Source organism: Rattus norvegicus, chromosome 6, assembly GCF_021556685.1.
Source record: "Rattus norvegicus strain SHRSP/BbbUtx chromosome 6, alternate assembly SHRSP_T2T, whole genome shotgun sequence".
Lineage (NCBI taxonomy): Eukaryota > Metazoa > Chordata > Mammalia > Rodentia > Muridae > Rattus > Rattus norvegicus.
The window spans coordinates 123,905,001-123,925,561 of record NC_141539.1 but is presented as its reverse complement, the minus strand read 5'-3'; the positions used below and the strand labels follow the sequence as shown (position 1 = coordinate 123,925,561).

Sequence of the window (20,561 nt, the reverse complement as noted above, 5' to 3'; positions counted from 1 at the left end):
GGAAGAAACATCTCAAAGTTAATTGTGGGTATAAGCTGACAGCTCTATAGTCTGCTCAAGATGACTCCCTAGACAGCTCTCTGTTTGAAACAGCTCTGCTAGAGATGGCTCTCTGCTTGAGACAGTTCTCTCTTGCTAGAAAAAAAAATCCTAAAAGCTCTCTGGATAGCTCAAGGGTTTTTCAACCAAAGTCAGAAGAACTGCTAGAAAAAAAATCCTTGGTTTTTTTGTTTTTGTTTTTGTTTTTGTTTTTGTTTTTTTTTTATCAAAGTTAGAGAATCCACAAGACAAATTCCGAAAAGAAAAGCTGCTAGAAAAAATATCTAGTAGAGCTGTGTTGGCTCTCTAAGTAATTCTTGGGTTTTCTGACCAAAGTCAGAAATCTTGTTAGGAAAATTCTAAAAGAGCTGTGTTCATTCTCCAAGCAGTTCTCTCTGGGTAGCTCTCTCCTGCAGACCATATCAGTTCTTCAATCATTTTCCCAGGTTCCCTTTTGATTATCCCATGAATTAGCATTTTATGACTTTACCCCTTGGTTCTTAGAAGAAGACAGCATGCACATTTTTTAAAACAGGGCAAATAAATTCAGAGATCTGCCTGTCTTTGTAAGCACAGAGAATTAACTGAGTGGGATCTCACTCTGAGATCACCATTTCCACCATGCCTGGGCCTAAACTCCTCTGTCCCAGGCTGACGTTGGATTCAGGATTCTGCTTGTGTTGGTAAGCACAAACAATAAACTTAGCTGGGTAGGATCTTGCCCTGAGATCACCACTCCCCAAATCTCTTCATCTCCTTCCTTAATATCTTTCTGACAAGCTGGTTCATAGTGCACCTGTCTCTGTTCTTTCAGGTTTGTGAAGCCCCTCATATAATTCATACTGCATCCTTATATTTTGCATAGCTGAGAAATCCTGTTTATATATTGTTGAACTCATGTTTTCAGAGTTCATTTCCACAGTCTTAAGAGTTGTTCTGAAGGTCACAGCATTTACTATTTTTGCTGAAGAGCATTAGACACGGCCTTGCCTTGTGGACTCATGCTATTTCCAATTATCTTGGAGCCATTAACCTTGGCAGGGAGAAACAGCTCCAGAAGGAGGAACATAAAGTAAATTTTATAATAACTCGACACGCTGTGAATCATCCTGATGGCATTAATCAAGTGTTGTATGCCGTGTGCCTTGGAGACCAGGTCATAGTTGTAGAGGGGCTGACATACTTTCTCCAGGGTGTACAAGTAGCGCAGGTTGTCCTTCGATTCATTTGCCGTGTTGGTGATTCGCGCATCCAAATCCCGCCAGTTCTTTAACAACTTGGAGTGTGCGGTGTTTAGCACATTTATGACGGCCTTACAACTGGACCCTTTAATCTGCTCAATGATGTAGTTGAACTTGGCTGCAATTCGGTGAGTGGGCCGGAATCATCAGCTTCTTTTCTCATCTGCTCACTCTCAATAAGGACCTGCTCGATCTGCTTGTACCACATCATCAGGATGTCCTCCAGCTGAGGCACCATCTCTGAACTGCTCGCTGCCGCTGTGACCTCTTCAAAGGTGTGCAGCTTGGAGAAATCGATATTGTCCACCTTCTTCAACATCACTGTCCCCTCGATGCTGATGGTGGCACCGTCTAGAAACGAAAGATATCTGTGGACGATTTCTGTGAAAATATGTTTCTCGGATTCGCCCTGCTTGGACTGGTTTAAGGCACCCCAGTTGCTCGTGGCAAGGATAGCAGGTGGAAATATGTTTCTCAGCATGTGCTTGATTCCTTTCAAGAGTCCTTTGGACGCATCCAGGAGATTAAACAGCATATCTTCCTAAATGGTTTTAGAATTAATGGCGACGTCATTCCGACAGAGGATGAAAAATAAGCACAGTTCTTTCAGTTTGTCGGGGGCTGCATTGTCTATATACAGTCTCATCATTTTCCCCCCTTTGGGGACGCCGGTAATTGTCTGACCACATTCAAAACCAGGCACCTCTCCTTCCTGGTACAAAAACTTCAGTGTCTTTCTCAAAAAAATTGGTGAAGGCGTCCAGCGATGGGCAACAGCCCAAGCTTTTCTCCTAGAATTTCAAATATGTATTTATATGAGGGGTCAATTTTCATTCTCCGGCTTTCCCTTGCTTCTCTAAATCGTGCCTGTTTCTCTTCGAGAGTCTCCTGGAGGTTTGGAATGCCAGTCAACTTCGGCGGAACTTGGAAGACCGCCGGGAAGACTGAGAAAGACCATCGGACAGCACTGACTGTACAGGCCTAGGGGCGAGCATCGCCCGGACCCCGCCCTGGCCAATCCTCTGGCATTGTTATCTCCTCATCCGAGGGAATCAGACTTCTATAGCCCGTCAGGGAAGTAGCAGGATCCTGCACAGACAGGGACGCGGGGTCTGTGCCCTCAGCCCGCAGAGCTTCTCCTTCTGCACTGGGTTCGACGCCATCTCCTGTGGGCTAAAGTAAATTTTATATACATTATCATACAAACAAGCTTTATGCCTAGCAACCAAATATACTTATGGAGGCCCATGTCCTGCTAGCTCTGCTCCAGGGGTGGGAACTGTATCACACTATCCCTTCTGCGTGGTCATGTGTGACTCGGCAGGTGGGGCATGTGGCATTTCCTTCAAGGGTATAACCACAGTGACTTCTATTAGACTCCTCCTATTAAAGGGTCTACCATCTTCCATGGAGTTCATGGGGTATGTAGATCCATACTATAGCACTTAAGTAGAAAAGGTGCTGTTTAACTAGCTAAGTGGTATCTCTTTCAGCCATCTAAGGGCTGAAAGAAAGGCCAGTGAGACAGCCCATGGGTGAGTGTATTTGCTATGGACCCTGAACTGACCTGAGTTAAATCCCTGGGATATATGTGGTGGAAGGAGAGATCTGACTCCTATAAGTTGTCTTCTTACCCCTACATGTGTGTAGTGAAACAGGCAGGTGTACACACACACATACACACACACACACACACACACACATACACACACACACACACACACACACAAAAGTCAAAAGAATAATAAAATAAAAAAGTTTAAAAAATCACACAAGTCAACATTTAATATGTTCACTATATTTAATACTATTTGTGTACTTAATATTATTTTGAGATCACTTTTTTAGTCTCTTTATACTATTTGATTGATTGAGACTGAGTATGAAAATAAGGACAAAGAAGAAGAGAAGATGGTGATTGTGTCTTGACTTCGCTAGACTAGACCATGATGCTTCTTCATTTTGGGAAGTGTCTGTAGTGAAACTCACTAAAAAACTGGAACTCCTGGTTTGGGTTTTAGTTTAGCAAATTCCTGGTGTTTGGAGATAAAATTTCCATAAGATCATCACATACTTGGGGGAACAGTCACTACTGCTGGCTATACACGCCACTCCTCTTTGTAGCAACATCCCATATTTTATTGTAGAGTCATGAAAAATATGCACAGCTGAACATGTTGAATGCACCATCAACTTCATCTGAAACCTTGAGCCAATGCTTCAGGTCTTTGATCACATCACTAGAACATACATAAAGGTGGAAAGGAAGACTGGACTCTACAAGGTTGTTTCCTGGCCATCGTGTGTATTCCCATCTCCATACACAATCATATATATATATATGTATATATATATATGTATGTATATATATATATATACACACACTGGTATATAACACTTTGTCATTTAAAAAATACATAAGAAGTAGTGAGATTTGGAACATTTTGAACCTTTTGGATTGAGCCATGGCTAAAATCAAGATTTGGTCATTTAGTAATGATGTAAATCTATGAATTTTTTGGCCTCTCAGATGCTTAGGGATGGGTTTTCTCACACTGAAAATCAATGAACATCAGCGGTTGCAAGCGTTTGTCTCACAAGGTGTTTTCAGCACTATCTGTGATATAATGTAATATTATATCTGTGATATAATATAAAGTAAGACAATGATATACCTTTAAACCTTTACCCTACAATGGGAATGTTGTCTTGGGTAATAGTTTTGTAATTTAGACGAAGGGTGTTATGTTCTGCTATGGGTTTGTAATGGATTAAATGAGAATGGCCCCCACAGGCTTGTATGTTTGAATGCTTAGATTGGAACTGTTTGAGAAGGATTAGAAAGCTTAGGAGGCGTGGCCTTGTAGGAGTAGGCGTGGCCTTGTAGGAGGAGGCATGGCATTGCTGGAGGAGGTATGTTATTGGGGTTGGGCTTTGGGGTTTCAAAGGCCAAGCCTAGGTTCTCAATCTCTGCCTGCTACTTATGCATGCACATGTAAAAGGCTCTCTGCTTTTTTTCTCAGCATTTCTCAGCTCAGGACCATGCCTGCCTGCATGCTCTCACTCTCTGATCACTGTGGACTAACCCCCTTAAACTGTAAGCAAGGCCCCACCAATTAAATGCTTTCTTTTATATAAATCACCTTGGACACGGTGTCCTCTCACGGCAACAGTACCTAAGACAGGCTTGTTTATGAGATTAAAGGATTGCCACAGTAGAAATGTTTGGTTAGCATTCATTTTGTGAGAGAGGTGGGGAGAAAGAAATGTGTATCCCTGTGATGGCTGTGAGTGATAACCGTACTCATGAGATTGGCTCCCAGACATCTCTCCAAGGTTTAGGTCCATTAGAAGTATTTTTGGGGTGGAACAAAAACACAAACTGGGGAGCTCTGCCCCTGGAGATATAGGTCACTACAGTGGGCCAGTAGTTAGAAACTCTTTGTGACACACAGCACCCAAGATTACAGGGCTCCCTACTATCAATGTTCTTAGATGCTAACGACTTCTGGTTTCAGACTTCCAGGAATTCTGAACAACATCAAGAAAGAAGACAGACAGGAGAGGAAATTAGGGAAGGAGGGAGGACTGCACAGAGGCTGTTAGAGAAGGACAGCTTCTAAAATTCTAAAGATTGCTTGGTGGGGAGGGAAGAGAGCATTTACTTTTTTGTTTTATTAATTTTTGTTTGTTTTTGTTTTTGTTAAATCGGAGTTTTCTAGAAGAGAAGGTCAACTGACGTAGGACAGTGAAAGGGAGTTGAGTGTGCATTCCTCTTCCCTCCAGGATGCTTCTCTTCTGGAAAAGCCTAAGGAGGAGGTCATCTCAACATCACTGTCCTGTGGTGTTGCCGAGTTTAAATCCATGTCTCTGCATTTTGCACACATTAGTCAGGGTGTGGTGCCAGAAAGAGGACATCTATTGTTCTTTTCTATTTAGCAACTGTTGCCACAGATGTAAAAAAAAAATCCATTGGTATTTTCCAGGTAAAATGTTTCTTATTCCATATTAAGTCACACTAAAACATAAAGATTAAATTGGGACACCTGATGGTGGTTTTTTTTTTTAACAAAATCTCAATTGTTTAATTTTACTCAGGAGCCAAATGCTTGGGTGAAAGCCTTCTAGTTCAGAGAGAAAGGGAAAACACCCAGACCTTTCTCCTCAACCAACTGTGTCCCAGAACCAACCTCCATCAAACTGAACGTCCCTCCTTTCTACTTCCTGTCCTCCTGACTCCCTCTTACTCTCCACATTTATTTTTCTTAATAATCCCACATTCATTTCCACACACATACTTGTGTGTGTATGGTTGAAGCAGAGACCAACATCAAACGTCTTCTTCTCCTATATTTAAAGATTTATTTTTATTATTCTTTAAAATTACATATAGGCACGTGTACCCACCTGTGGATATTTGTACATGAATTGAGGTACCCATGAGGCCAGAGGTGTCCGATCCATCAGAGATGAAGTTACAGATGGTTGTGAGCTGCCCACCATGGGTGTGAGAACCAATTTAGGAACTCTGGAAGGACAGCAAGTGATCTTGAGCACTGAGCCGTCTCTGTATCATAGCAACAGGACAGTACTAAGACAGACATCCCAAAGGATGCCTCATTGATGCCTGTCATAGTCACTGTTCTGCTGCTGGGAACAGAACCATGGCCAAGGCAATTCGTAAAAGAAAGCGTTCAATTGGGGGTCGCTTACAGCTTGAAAGGTTTAGTCCGTTGTCATCAAGGTGGGGGAAAGGGGCATGGTCGCATGCAGAGCAGTAACTGAGAGCTACATCTTTCTCCATAGGCAGAAGAGAGTCTCGGCTTTTGAAACCTCCAAGCCAGTGACACACTTCCTCCAACAAGACCACGCCTCCTAATCCTTACAATCCTTTTAAATAGTGCCACTCCCGGTGACCCACCATCCAAATGTGTAAGCCTGTGGAGGCCATTGTCATTGAAACTACCACAGTGCTCTAGGGTGTGTTTTTAGTGTATGCAGACCAGAGAGGTTGGTTGTAGACCAGAAGTTAACATCCTGGATTCCTAGTTACTTTCCAGCTTTTTGAAACAGGGTCTCTTACCAAACACAGAGCTGCCCATGTGAGCTAGTCTGTCTGCCACCAAGCCCCCAGGGTCCTTCTTTTCTACCTTCCTGGCATTGGGGTTTCAGATATGCACTCCCACACCTGGATTCTTATTTGCGGACTAGAGCTCCAAACTGAGGCCTTCCGGGTTGTGCAACAAGTTTACCTGCTGAGTCATCTCCCCAGCCCCCTTTCGGGTATTTCTTAATCCAACCAACCTGCAGAGAAATTAACCATCACATTGTTATTGGCTTTAAGGTCCACCAAATAACCAAGGAGACTCTCTTCATGTGGAGTCTTACATCTGCAAACATCCCTTTTCCAAAATAAAACACATTCACAGGTTCTTGGAATTAGGACATACGCATACCTTTTTGGAGGTTACCATTTAACACATGACAATGACGTGCTCCAATTTAAAGATTTGAGAGAACTAGTAACTAAGAGTAGTTCTGCTTGTAAATTTTATATTAAGGAATACTGTCAGCAGTTACTCCTGATAACGTATGTGTGGATCGTCAGAATTCCTCCTCCCCTTTCTACCTTGTCCAATAAGCAAGTCCCGCTATAGTTATTTTTGAAATGTAAATCCTGCCTTTTGAGTTTTTTACCAACCTCAATGCTCTGTCATTCTATGATAGTTTAGTGGCTTTCCTAGACCCCGACTTCACCTCTCTTTGTCCTGTTTTCCACACAGAAGACAGAGCAATGAAAACTGGCTGAATAAAACATTCAACAATCGAGTCATTGCCCTTTCCTCGGTCCGCCCTGAAATGGTGGTCCACTCCCTCCTTAATAGATGTATTCTCTCAGGGCATTGGAGATGAACACTTTGTCCACACTTACTTGAGCCCCCTTCCTTCCTTGTCCACAACTCTTCAGCTCTAACAGCCTCCCAGGAGTACTTTAGAAACAACAAAGGCATATTTGCCTCATGTAAATCCTGAAGGGGTGAAGACAGGTGGTCGTTATCTCTAGAATTCTACTGATTGAGCAAATTATTACTTATTTACTTGCAATGCCAGGGATTGAACCCAGGGCCTAGCTCATGATGGGCAAGAACTCTGTTATTTAGTCACATCCCTAGCCCCAGGTGAATTAGTTTTCAACTACGTTTAATAAAGTGTGTGTGTGTGTGTGTGTGTGTGTGTGTGTGTGTGTGTATAAGATCATAATACAGTTTATGCAGGTCAGAGGACAACTTATAGGAGTCAGTTTTCTCTTTCCATTCAATCCTGGGAATTCAGATAATCAGGCTTGGAAGCAGGGCCTTCTATATTCTGAGCCACCTAGCCATCCCTAACTAGTTAATTTTTAGATATAAATGCTTATTCATTTTGAATACACACATTGGAAACCTGTATATACAAAATATAAATGTACATACAACATGTCAATACCTCTACTCCAGCCTCTGAAATATTGGTATGTATTTCAGATATGTTTGCATTTCATAAATATGTGTTCGTGTAACTTAATAAGCAACTTTCCACTAACAGTGGACAGAGAATATATTTGCATGATGTTATTTGTACAAACCCATCATCTAATTTTAGGCCTCTGTTATTTCCAAGCTGCCTTCCTTGTCTCAATTTTGTTCCCTCCAGTGATGCACTAAAATGCCTATTCTCCCACACCCTTGGAATTCTTTGTAATCCCTGTTAATCTGAGAAAAGAAATATAGCACCCTGTTGCTTAATTTATATTTCTTGGATGGTAGTGAGGTTGAGCTAACTCTCTTTCTTCTGATGAAGCTCACCTGCAGTCCTTCAGAACCGTGTGTCATTGACTAGACTTAAAAAGTGTGGCGGGGGTGGGGGGAGACTATTTAAGGAAGCCACTGAATATCCAGCTGAAACAACCAGGGCATCACTGACTTAGAGTTTCCTCTACGCCTGGAGGCTTCTTGCTTTCCTGCATCCGTGTAGACTTCACAGCCCTGTATTTTAACTCTTGTAATATTGTAATATGTGAGTCACAGAAAAATCCCTAGTGATCAGTTTTGAGGCACACACACACACACACACACACACACACACACACACCCGAGGGAAACAAATGAGACGGTCTAAGTTTCAAAACGTGACCCAGAGAATTCCATTTGTCTGTGATTACTTTTATGTTGTTGGGATTCATCTTGCCATTCAAATAACCCGACGTATTTCCAGAAATTAATTTTCTGTCGTATTCCTTAATATTAGAAAGGAGTTCAGAGTGAAGTGCTTGGAACTAACCATTCCTTACACTTGAGTAAGATGGTTTTAATGTTGTTTTGTCCAAAAAATAAAAAAGGCAACAGGGTTGGGTCTGATACAATGTAGACTCAAAAATGCACTGGGTTCCGAAACGGAACAGGGTTTACAGCGCAAGCCCTTTTTGCTGTCCAAGGTCCTGAAACGGAGACATTTTGTTCTACAGCGTTAAGTACAGTTTTGAACTTTAGAATGGTTTTCCCATTGGATAGGCACTTCCTACCACTCCACACACATTATGCCCTTTCATTATTATCTAATGTCAGTACAGTCAAGGGTGACTCATCTGGCTGGGTAAAACAGTGCTAGATGCTTTAAGAGTTACTTTAAAAAAAAGAGAAAAAGAAAAATAACCAAACAAATAATGTGACTCTGGTTCTGATCATGAAACCAAGTACCTTTTAATCAACATCAAAAGACATCGATCAACGTGACTCCAACTGCAGCTGGAAAAGGAAGTAACTGTAAATAGAAACCATAAATAGGCTATTAGACGAGGCCTTTAAGAGTAAAAATAGTGTGACTTTTTACATGCAAAATCCTATACTTAAAGTCTTAAGAAGCTGGAGAGGAGGCCCAGCAGGAAAGAAGGAAAGTTGGGGGACAGGATGTACGTACGCTTTTGTGGGAAGAAATGGAGACGCTGTGAAGATGTGCAGCTTCTGTTCTGCTATGTTTAAATCTAGTTTCATTGAAGTCCAAGATCTGCTACTGTCATGTGTGCAGCCCATGGTTCATCTGAGCTACTAGTGGGGGAGCCAATCCAGAGCAAGAACTCCAGTCTTAGCCGAGGCAGTCTTACCATTTGCTGAATGTGTATTGTGTGTGGTATTAAAATTAGGCTCGGGTGCATGGTGATTAGATAATAATGGCCCTCATCGGTGCATATACTTGAATCCCAGCCTAGTCCTGCTGCCGGCCTCCATCCTGCAGATCACATGTTAGGTCTTGGTGACTGCACCAGTGTCATGCTTGCCTGCCTGCAAGCATGAGTACCACTACGATGGCCATGGACTGACCCTCTGAAACTATAAACAAATTCCTCAATTAATGCTTCCTTTAATAAGTTGCCTTGGTATGGCGTCCTGTCACAGCAGTAGAAGAGTAACCAACGCAGTACATCAGAACCGTCCAGACTGGCTTGCAAACTAAAATCTGACATTATTAGGTACTGTGACAATCTGAATAAAAATGGCCACCATAAGCTCATAGGGAGTAGCACTATTTGGAAAGATGAAGAGGTGTGGCCTTATTGGAGGAAGTGTTACCGAGGGTGAGCTTTGTGGTTGCGAAAGGTCCAGTCCACGCCCAGAGTTTTTCTCTTCTGCTGTAGATGTAAATGTAGAACTCTCAGCTGCTTCTTCAGTACCACATCTGTCTGTGTTTCGCCATGCTTCTTTACCACGAGAGTAATGGACTACGTCTCTGAAACTGTAATCAGCTTATTAAATTAAATGCCTTCTTTTAAAAGAAAATTAAATATTTTCTTTAAAAAATAATCAGGCTCAGTACTAAGAGAAAAACTAGACAAGGTGGTTCCTTTCTTAAAGAAGTGCTATAGACACAAAGAGAGAACTCAGAATATCAGATTTTTAACCCTTTCATTGATTAGCAAAAGCTTAGGCACTGGGGGTATGGAGAGATGGTTCAGTGGTTAAGAGGAATTGCTTCTTTTTCAGAGAACCCACATTTGGTTCCCAGCATCCACATCAATTCACACACACACACACGCGCACACACACACGTACACACACAAACCTCAGAGAGACAAAGTGACTTTGCACATTTGCACACTCACACAGTGTGTGTGGCCTTATTATAATTTGGTTGTTCCCATTTCTATAAGAACACTCAGAAGTCATGTGCAAAAGAAAAAAAAACATTCGGGTTGGGGACTTAGCTCAGTGGTAGAGCGCTTGCCTAGCAAGCGCAAGGCCCTGGGTTCGGTCCCCAGCTCCGAAAAAAAGAAAAAAAAACCCATTCATAATAACAAGCTTGGACTTGTTATAAACTACAGTAGACTAGACAAACAGAACAGGAAAGAACTGATAAAAGGAATGATGGGAGGGGCTGTGTCAAATGGCATTTTGTTTATCAATTTGACAGGATTAAGAACCATCTATAGGATTGTCGGGGTCTAAAGAGGATTGGTGTTCACACCTACTGAGAGGGAGACTCACTTGGAATATAGGCAGTACTTTCTCATGTCCAGACAGAATACAAAAGAAGAAAAAAGAGTTAGCTGGCTCAGAGCCCACATTCCCCTTTCCTCTAGCTCTTGGTCATTTGCAGCCAGCTTTCCATGCACAGGCTCCCACCACTGTCACATTCTGTGCAGTCTCATGGGGCAAGAGATCATTGCTGGACCCTCTTAAACCCAAACCCAAATCTTGCTTCCTATATTACTTTTGTCAGATATTTAGTGACAGTACCAGCAGAAGTCAGTATGTGTCACAGCAGACATGTTTGGCATGAATTTTAAAGAAAGGATAAGTTTGCCTGAGAGGCACAAGGGAGTCAGTGGTGAGGCCAGTTTGAAGTTGCTAATGGGTACCAAGCAGGCCATGCATGAGGAGGATTTAGGGGGATATCAAGAATGGGGATATATAAACCCGAAGAACAGGTATGTTATGAGAGTTGCTTAATAGTACACCTGGAATAAAATGTTTAGATATTGGACTTTATTATATTTCATAGCTTCCCATGCTTTGGAAATGCTCCTCAAATCTTACATGCAGAGGACTTATGGCAATGGCATAGGAGAGATGGGGATTTGGGAAATGATTGGGACATAAGGGCTCCGTCCTTATGGATAGACGAATTCATTCTTGTGTTAAGGGGTTATCTCAGGGTAAGCTCTTTCTGGGTGACTTGGTCTAACTTGCTATGTTGGGCTTTTAAACCATGTTCTGATGCTGCCAACGACCCCTCCCCCATCCTCAACCAATGTCAAAGAGATGCCGGAGATGCTCTTGACTTCTCTATTGCCCAGAGCCATGAGCTAACAAAGATCTGTCTTTTAGAAATTATTCAGTCTCGGGTACTTTGTTATAGCAACAGAAAACAGACTAAGGCACCCGTGACGTTTCGAAAGCTCCTTTCCCACAGTCCCTTCTAATGGTCCAATCTCATGATTCATTCTTCTCACCAGCCAGACACAGAGTTCATCAAGACATTGCCATCTCCAATGGACCAAGGATCTTCTGCGAGTGGTAGACACATTTTGAAGTTTCTAGTTATCCATGGAGAGGGAGCATGGAGTGGATAAATGCATTAACTCCAAAATTACGTCCCTCTGAATATAAAACCCAGTGGATGAAGTCTCTGTTGTCAGCTTTTAAAATTCTATTCGCCAGAAAAGTATCCTGTCTCCAATGAACTTATATTTCAAATAAAATCTTCTAGCACCGAACTCAGAAAATAATCGATGATGATATCTCCCGGGAGTAGACTAGGGTAAAGCAAAAGTCAGCACAAATGTGTAGCTCTGCGCCCTTTCACGGATCCTGAAAGATCGCGATGTTTCCTAGGTGGCCAGAAGCTGCGTATGAATCCCCACAGCGGTTCAGAATTAAATTCATTATTTCCACCATTCATGGCTCTAAAGCAATGGAGGCATTGTTTTTATATTAAGTTTAAGCTTACTTTTTTTTTTATCTTAAGAAGGAGAATTGTTATGATGTTGCAGAGTTACGGTATTTTGATGTTTTTCAAATTGAGTAGAATGCAAGTTAGGAAACAAGCTAAAAATGTTCAGAGATGACAAACATAAACACATATTTTGTTCCTTGAGACTAATCTAGAGTTTTGATCTCAAATGATTTAGAACGCGCCATGTTTCTGCTCACTGTGCCCGTCAGTAGGCGTCACGTGAATGGCCGGAGCATAACACAGTTGTGCAGTTTTGTGCATCATATAGAAGCACCGGACTGGGGTGGGATTAGTGAGATCTGAGATTCGATCCAAGTTCTAGATACACTGTTGTGTTTCCTAGAATCAGTTTGTCCTTCCTGTGGCTCCCCCAACCCTTCCTCTTCAAGGAGCTTGCTTTACTAGAAGAAAAGGGAAGAAGGAAGGCTCAATGTCCACATTATGAAAAGGTCACTGCTGTGTGTTGGCCTGAAGAGGGCGCCTGTCTCTAGTTACCATATAACTACTGGCAACCTTGCTTAATAGGCTAGGCTCTTACTAGCCTTCTTGGCATACAGTGATTTTTGTTTATATTAGAGAACTTGGCATTTGAGTCTTCCAAGACATTGCTGGAAGCAGCTTCAATCAGGTGAATTCTGAATATCTGAGATTTTTGCTAGGGCGCACGGACAGTGGGAGTGATTGTTAAAGGATTTTTAACACACACACTGGACTCTTTCTAACTAAGGGTTATGGTCATTACTTGGGAACCCAACCATAGGGCTGTTTAAATGTTTCCCAGAGTTGGAAAGAAATGAACAAGAATGTCCTTCTGTACAAGGTGCAGTAGATATTACACTTTACACTTAGCAGAGTTCTGATTCCTTATGAAGAAGGTGGCCCATCTCACTGGCTACTTTTATGGGACTGAGTGGATCAATATTTCCATATATACAAGTAACATTAGAAGGCTGCTAAAACAAAGCATCAAAATCTAAATATAGGAACGCTATATGGACTAGAAAGGTCCTTTTCCTAGACTCGATATTCTTAACCAACTACCGAATAGGATTAAGTAATGTAATGTGTGTTTGTCTTAGGGTTTTACTGCTGTGAACAGACACCAAAGTAAGTCTTATAAAGGACAACACTTAACTGGGGCTGGCTCACAGGCTCAGAGGTTCAGTCCATTATCATCAAGGTGAGAGCATGGTAGCATCCAGGCAGGCATGGTGCAGGAGGGGCTGAGAGCTCTACATCTTCGTCTGAAGGCTGCTAGTGGAAAACTTGCTTCCAGGCAGTTAGGACTTAGTAAAGGATAGATTAAAGCCCACACCCACAGTGACACACCTACTCCAACAAGACCCCACCTCCTAACAGTGCCTCTCCCTGGGCCAAGCATATACAAACCATCATGTGTATACATGAAGAGTGGAGCCCTCCTCCCAAGGCTCAGGCTTCATCTCACAAGAGGAAGCAGAAAGACGACGAGAAGAGAGGTTGTGGATGACTGCAAGGAAATGATATTTTCCAGACACAGCAGGGCAGGTACACATATGAACTCACAGTGGTTGTGATAGCATCCCTAAGACTTGCACAAGCTGAAGGTAGATAGAAATCCCAGCACTGGGCAGGAAGGTGGGCACCAAGTCCTACCCTTAATGGAGGAGATATTGGTGATTGATACACTGCTGGGAGAGGGAGAGTCAGTGTTCTTAAAGGCGTGGCTCCTGGTAGACAGGCCACACTCTAGAGGAAGACCACAGATCCAAGGGTATATGGGCAGCACAGACTGTATGTGATGGGCTTAAAGAACCAAAAGACACAAAGCTGGATGAATAAGGAGATGTTGGTGAAGGAAATGAATATGTTCCAAATACATTGTGTGAGTTTCTCAAAGAACTAATGAAATATGAAAAGAGTCAGGTTTCAACAAGGAAGCACAGTAAGTACTCGAAGGCAGTTACAGGACCAGAGAGGCTTCAAGGACACCACAGGGATGTTCTCAGTTACCTTTCCCCCATTTAAGATTTCGTTCAGTTCCTTGCCTTGTACGCTCACCTGCGGGGATCAGAAGACTATGTGATTTCTAAGTCAGTTCTCTAAGAGAGAAAACATGCCTTTCTCAGGAGAATAATCTAAGCAGACAGGATTTGGTGGTGGCGAGCTGTCCACCAGACCAACTCTATCACACAGCTTCATGTGGTCAGGTGCCCGTGGGGATAGCTCAGCTTGGCTGAGAGACTGGTGGGTCCTGGACTTCAGTTAGACATCTCTGGTTTGTTTTCAACCTCCTTCTCCAGCTAACCCTGTTTACTTGGACAAAGCACTCCTTCCTCGGGCTCCAGTGTCATCCTCAATAAACGCCCACCAGACTTTTAAATGCGACTGTGCCGATAACTGTACTCATGTTCCAGGACGGTTATAATAACGGTCCTGAGAAATAAACGAAGCACTCTGTAAAAGTGGTGGTCCCATGCCTGGCAGAGGGCCAGAGGAAACTGTGGAATGCATTCGAGTACTTTTTTACATACATACATACATACATACATACATACATACATACATACATACACACACACACACACACACACACATACACACACACACACACACATATGTTTTCCCAAACACTTTACTGCAAATGTTCGTTGCACTGAGTCACTGGTTCCAGGCCTCTGGGTTCTGCTATACCATCAATACTGGATCCTCACGGAGACTCATCTTGGCTATCCTGTCATTGCCCTGAGTCATGGAGATCCTGCAGGTTTGGATCAGCAGGACCGGCTTCTTCACACACTCCAACAGTTCATAGATGGGGTAGATGTTGGGGTGCCCACTTCAAAGCCCTGGATCTAGGCCTGGGTGGTAGCTGAGTTGTACAGCCCAACGGCTCTTCTGTGCTCCAGCCCAGCTGACGAGAGGCAGGGTCAGCTCTCCCATGGAAAAGTCTCTTAAGGGAGAGTTGGGAAGCCAGGCCTGGTGCACAGGCCTGCAGTCTTAGCTTTTTGAGAGGTTGACTTAAAGGATTAGGAGTTCAAGCATCCCTGGGTTACAGACTGAGTTCTAGGAAAGCCCTCAATTCTTGGTGAGGCCTTTATCTCAAAATAGAAAGTAAAAGTAAGGGTTGGAGAATAGAGTTCAGGGGCTGAGTGCTTGCCTATCACAATGCAAGGCCCTAGGTTTGATACCCAGTACTGCAGAAAGAGTTCAGAAATTTCTTTATTACATATATCAAAGTCTTGAGTGATATGTTGGAATGTTAAATAACACCTAGAAATAGAGGTGGAAACTGAACTGACAAATAGGAGGGTTTGTCAATGGCTTCTTTCCTCAATCAGCAAACATTTTGAGACTCAATAGCAGGAGAACATTGTCCCATTAACTTTAAAAGCAGCAAAAATGAAACAACTGTTTCTCATTTTCTCCCAGGACAGCCATTCTCAGCGTTAGGAACCCTTTAATACAGTTCCTCATGTTGTGCCTCCCCCCAGCATAAAATCATTTCATTGCTACTTCATAACTGTGATTTTGGTATTTTTATGAATCACAATGTAAATACCTGATATAAAAGTTATCTGATTTGTGACTTCCCACAAGGTCAAGACCCACGGGTTGAACAGAACTGCTGTACTGGGGGCAGGCAGAGGCTACATCTCACTTGCTACTGTGGAGATTTTTGTTTTTCTGTTTGTAAGACGGTGTCGTTGGCTTACAGGAGAATCATCTGCCTGCACTCCTACAGAGACCCTCTAAAGGATTTTCAATTCTGCTGAGCAGAAAGACCCTGGGAATAAGCTTCTCCACCCCTATATAAATAAGTACTGAAAACATGCATGCCCTCAAGTTTTAGTTCAAATGGAAACCCTTTTTAGGCTGACATGAAAGCCGGCCTATTTCTATACTGTGTGACCTTGCTAAGGCTCTTATTTTTTAATCTAATAAATGTCAGCTCTGCCTGCCATCTCCGTGTGTGTGTGTGTGTGTGTGTGTGTGTGTGTGTGTGTGTGTGTGTGTGTGAGAGAGAGAGAGAGAGAGAGAGAGAGAGAGAGAGAGAGAGAGAGGCAAAGATGCCTTCTGAGACTAAGGAGGAGAGCCACTGGGCAAGCATCGATGTTGGGTCCTCAGAAAGCACTAGGTCATTTTAATTACTCGTTGGTCTGGAAATATATTTTTCCTCTTCCATACAGTGTGACATTTAACCTTAGCAGAAAGAAAATTGAATTTGGGCTCTTTTATTTTTATTTTGGGGGGGTGGTCTTTTAAATAAACATTAATATTGGGGCTGGAGAGATGGATCAGTGGCTAAGAGTACTTGTGGCTTTTGCAAAGGGCCCAGAGTCAGTTCCCAGCACCCACGTGGCTCACAACAAGTGTGTAATTCCAGTTCTAAGGGAAGTGATGCTCTCCGTGGCACGGACACTGCACATATGTAGTGCACAAACAAATGCAGGAAAACGCCCATATCCACACAGTAGAAAAATAAATAAATCTTTAGGATGGGTATGCTGGCTCATGCCTGCACCTCAGTGTGGAGACAGGAAGAGTGCCATGAGTTTGAGGCCAGCCTGGGCTACGTAGTGAATTTCAGACAACTCTGAGCTACCAAATAAGATTCTCAAAACAGACAAACAAACTACAACAGCGGGAACCTCAAACCATAACCAACAAGCAAAACAAAACAAAAAGACACAACATCATCAACAACAACGACAGCAACAACACCATCACAAACCTTAGACACCATCAATACTAAAAGAAGAAAGGATTCTAGAATATGGTCATTTGGAATACAGCCTTCCTTCTCTGCAGGCCCCACGTCCATTGACTGAACCAACCTTTGAAAAACCATGTCTATACTGAGCATGTGCACACTGCTCCTTGCCATTACTCCTCAAATAATACAGCCCAACTGCTATTCAGACAGCACCTACATTGTATTGGGTTTGCATGTAATCTGGAGATGGCTTAAAGTGGACGAGAGAGGGGCTGGCGGGATGGCTCATTTGTTAAGAGCACTTGCTGTTCTGTCAGAGGACGCAAGTTCAGTACTCATCACTCACATTGGGCAGCTTATAAAGTCCTGAAACTCCACTTTTAAGGGAACCCAAAGGCCTCTCTTGGCATCTTAGGACATGAATGTTCACATGCCCTACACGCACACAGACACATAAAATTAATAAAAATAAATCTTAAAAAAGACAAAGTAGAAGAGAGGATGCAAACGCTCTGACTTTTTGCATGAGCTTTGAACACTCTTGGAGTTTGGGACCCATGGGGGTCCTGGACCACAATTCCCTCTGGGTATCAAAGAATACACTGGGTAGTCATGGCAACCAATGTAGTCATTGTTTACATCCTGGTGGTCTTAGTCCCTTTGAGCCACTATAACAAAGTATTTTACTTTGGATGATTTTTTTTTTCAAATGGAAATTATTTCTTCAGTTCTACAGGCTGAAGAGTGCAAGACCAAGGAGCCAGTAAGTTTAATTGTTTGTAGCACTTGCTTCTGCTTCCAGGATGGCACCGTCGTGCTGCACTCTCATGTAGCTCGCGGTAAGAAGGGCCTACCTGGCACCTGCAAGCACTTCAGAAAGGTTAGATAACCCTATTCATGAGGGTGGAGCTCTCCTATATTAATTTCCCTGCAGTGACCTCACTTCTTTTTTCCCCATTTTTATTGAGTATTTCTTATTTATATATATATATATATATTATATGTATTTATTATATTTTGTATATCACCACACAAAGCCAGAGCATTTACCCTCTGGCCCTGCAATATAACAGTGTGCTGACCCCAGTGTAGGACATTTTCCCCATCTGAAGCTACCGATCTGTTCTTCGTTCATACACTTTTGCCTTTTCTAGAATTTCTTTTTTTTTCCATCTTTTTTTTTTGGTTCTTTTTTTTTTTTTTTTTTTTTTTTTTGGAGCTGGGGACTGAACCCAGGGCCTTGCGCTTCCTAGGCAAGCGCTCTACCACTGAGCTAAATCCCCAACCCCCTTTTTTCCCATCTTTATTAACTTGAGTATTTCTTATTTACATTTCGATTGTTATTCCCCTTCCCAGTTTCCGGGCCAACATCCCCCTAACCCCTCCCCCTCCCCTTCTATATGGGTGTGTTCCTGCAACAATACTGCTCATTGGGGGTTCAGTCTTGGCAGGACCAAGGGCTTCCCCTTCCAATGGTGCTCTTACTAGGCTATTATTGCTACCTATGAGATTGGAGCCCAGGTTACCTCACTTCTTAATAACATTACACTAGGGATTGTGTTTTAACAACATTTTTGGAATGGCACAAATATTTAAACCATAACACCACCTTTTTTTTTTTTTTTAAAGATTTATTTATTTATTATATATAAGTACACTGTAGCTGTCTTCAGATACACCAGAAGAGGGCATCAGATCTCTTTACACATGGTTGTGAGCCACCATGTGGTTGCTGGGAATTGAACTCATGACCTCTGGAAGAGGAGTCAGTGCTCTTAACCGCTGAGCCATCTCTCCAGCCCCATAACACCACCTTTTAAAAACCTCATGCCTCTCTCTCTCTCTCTCTCTCTCTCTCTCTCTCTCTCTCTCTCTCTCTGTGTGTGTGTGTGTGTGTGTGTGTGTGTGTGTGTGCATGCACACAGGGAGGTCAGAGGGCAATTTCTAGTGAGTGTTGGTCTTCATTTTGGACCTTGAGATGACATCTCTGTATCACAAAGCTTGCTGGCTCAAGAGTTTCCTATCCCAACTTCCTGTCTCAGAGTAAGAGCTGGGATCACAGGTGTGTGCAGCTTTGATTTTATGTGGGGTCTATGGATCTGAACTTAGATCCTCAGGCCTATGTTTTATCCACTGAGTCACCTTTCAGGCCCCACAGCACTGATTTTTTTTTTTTTTAAACTGAAGAACCATAATCTTTGATAATTTCCTTTTCTTCCTTTTGTTGGTGGAGGTGGCGATGTGGTTTGGTTTTAAGGCCTCATATGTGCTAGGCAAGTGCTTCACTACTGTGTTATAGTCCTTTTAAAATGATTTTGGGGGCTGGAGAGATGTCTCAGTGGTTAAGAGCCCCGACTGCTCTTCCAGAGGCCCTGAGTTCAATTCCCAGCAACCACATGGTGGCTCACAGCCATCTGTAATGGGATCTGGTGCCCTCTTCTGGTGTATCTGAAGACAGCAATGGTGTACTTACATATAGTAAATAAATAAATCTTAAAAAAAATGAATTTGTAACACAGTCTAAGTTATCCAGGTCGGCACTGAACTGGCCCTGTGGCTCATGCAAGCCTTGAACCTGTGATATTTCTAACTCAGCCTCCCAAGTGAGGTTAGAGCCTTGACTGAACGTTTTCAAAATAAAAAAGCTGAAGGGAAAAGTTAGTTCCAGCTTAAGCTCTTACCAAAACAAACTAACACCAAACCAAACCAAACAAAACTGAGAAACCAACAAAACAAAAAACCCTCAAAGCTTTGGGTTTATGTTTTGGTAGTAACTGGGAGAGCGGTGGTCACTGTAACAGGAGAAGCACTTTGGGTAAGATGTTTGGCATGATGCCCAATGGGGGTTTATTATAATTAAATATTATGAGATTTAAAACAGAGAGGGGCAAGGGAAGGGAACCACGCCTGGTTATGATGTCTCTCCGTCAGACTCAAGTGGTGATTACAACACCTTGGAAGCGCTTACTATGCTGTCCTCATCAGTCAGTTCCCAATCAGAGCTTTGAGTCATCAAAGTAACTCTGCAGGATGTGCGCACACAGTTCATGGCTGGCCATCCCAGACCCACGTTTCCAGGGCTATCTCACACCTTCTGCCCTTCTATTGTGGATTTGTCTCTGGCTTTTCCACGCCAAAGCACAGCTCAAGATGAGAGCAGCATATACTTCCGGATGGCATTCCCGGATGATGGTTGGGACATTAAGAGTCACTGAATACTCAGAACCATGTGGAGACACTGCCTTGCGGGGAGGGGGGATAGTTCGGGTAGCAATTTAAGTCAGTGCCAGTGGATAATGTTTCACTAATGAATGCATGCGTGTGTGTGTGTGTGTGTGTGTGTGTGTGTGTGTGTGTGTTCAGGCGATATCTTCATAAAACGACGCACAAATCATAGTGCAAGTCTTTTGAAAAGAGGACTTGGAGTTGTCTCTCATGTACGGGGATTTCCTCTGTGTTTGGGAGAGGAATGGCGAAACTCAAGGGAAATAATTCTATGCAGGAGCATGAACCTATTCTTGTGAATTTAAAGTAGATTTTGATCAGACCTGCCCCTCTCCCTTTTGCTAAGCAGGATCCCCCAAGCTGCTTCATCG

The 20,561-nt window shown here is 42.8% G+C and overlaps 1 non-coding gene across 1 annotated transcript; it reads right to left on the bottom strand.

Annotated features, from left to right (window-relative positions):
* Positions 1-356: 356 nt before the first annotated feature.
* On the bottom strand, positions 357-419 carry LOC120093320 (U7 small nuclear RNA). Its single transcript, XR_015623581.1, has one exon. It is a non-coding gene; the product is annotated as a U7 small nuclear RNA (small nuclear RNA).
* Between the last annotated feature and the right edge of the window lie 20,142 nt (positions 420-20,561).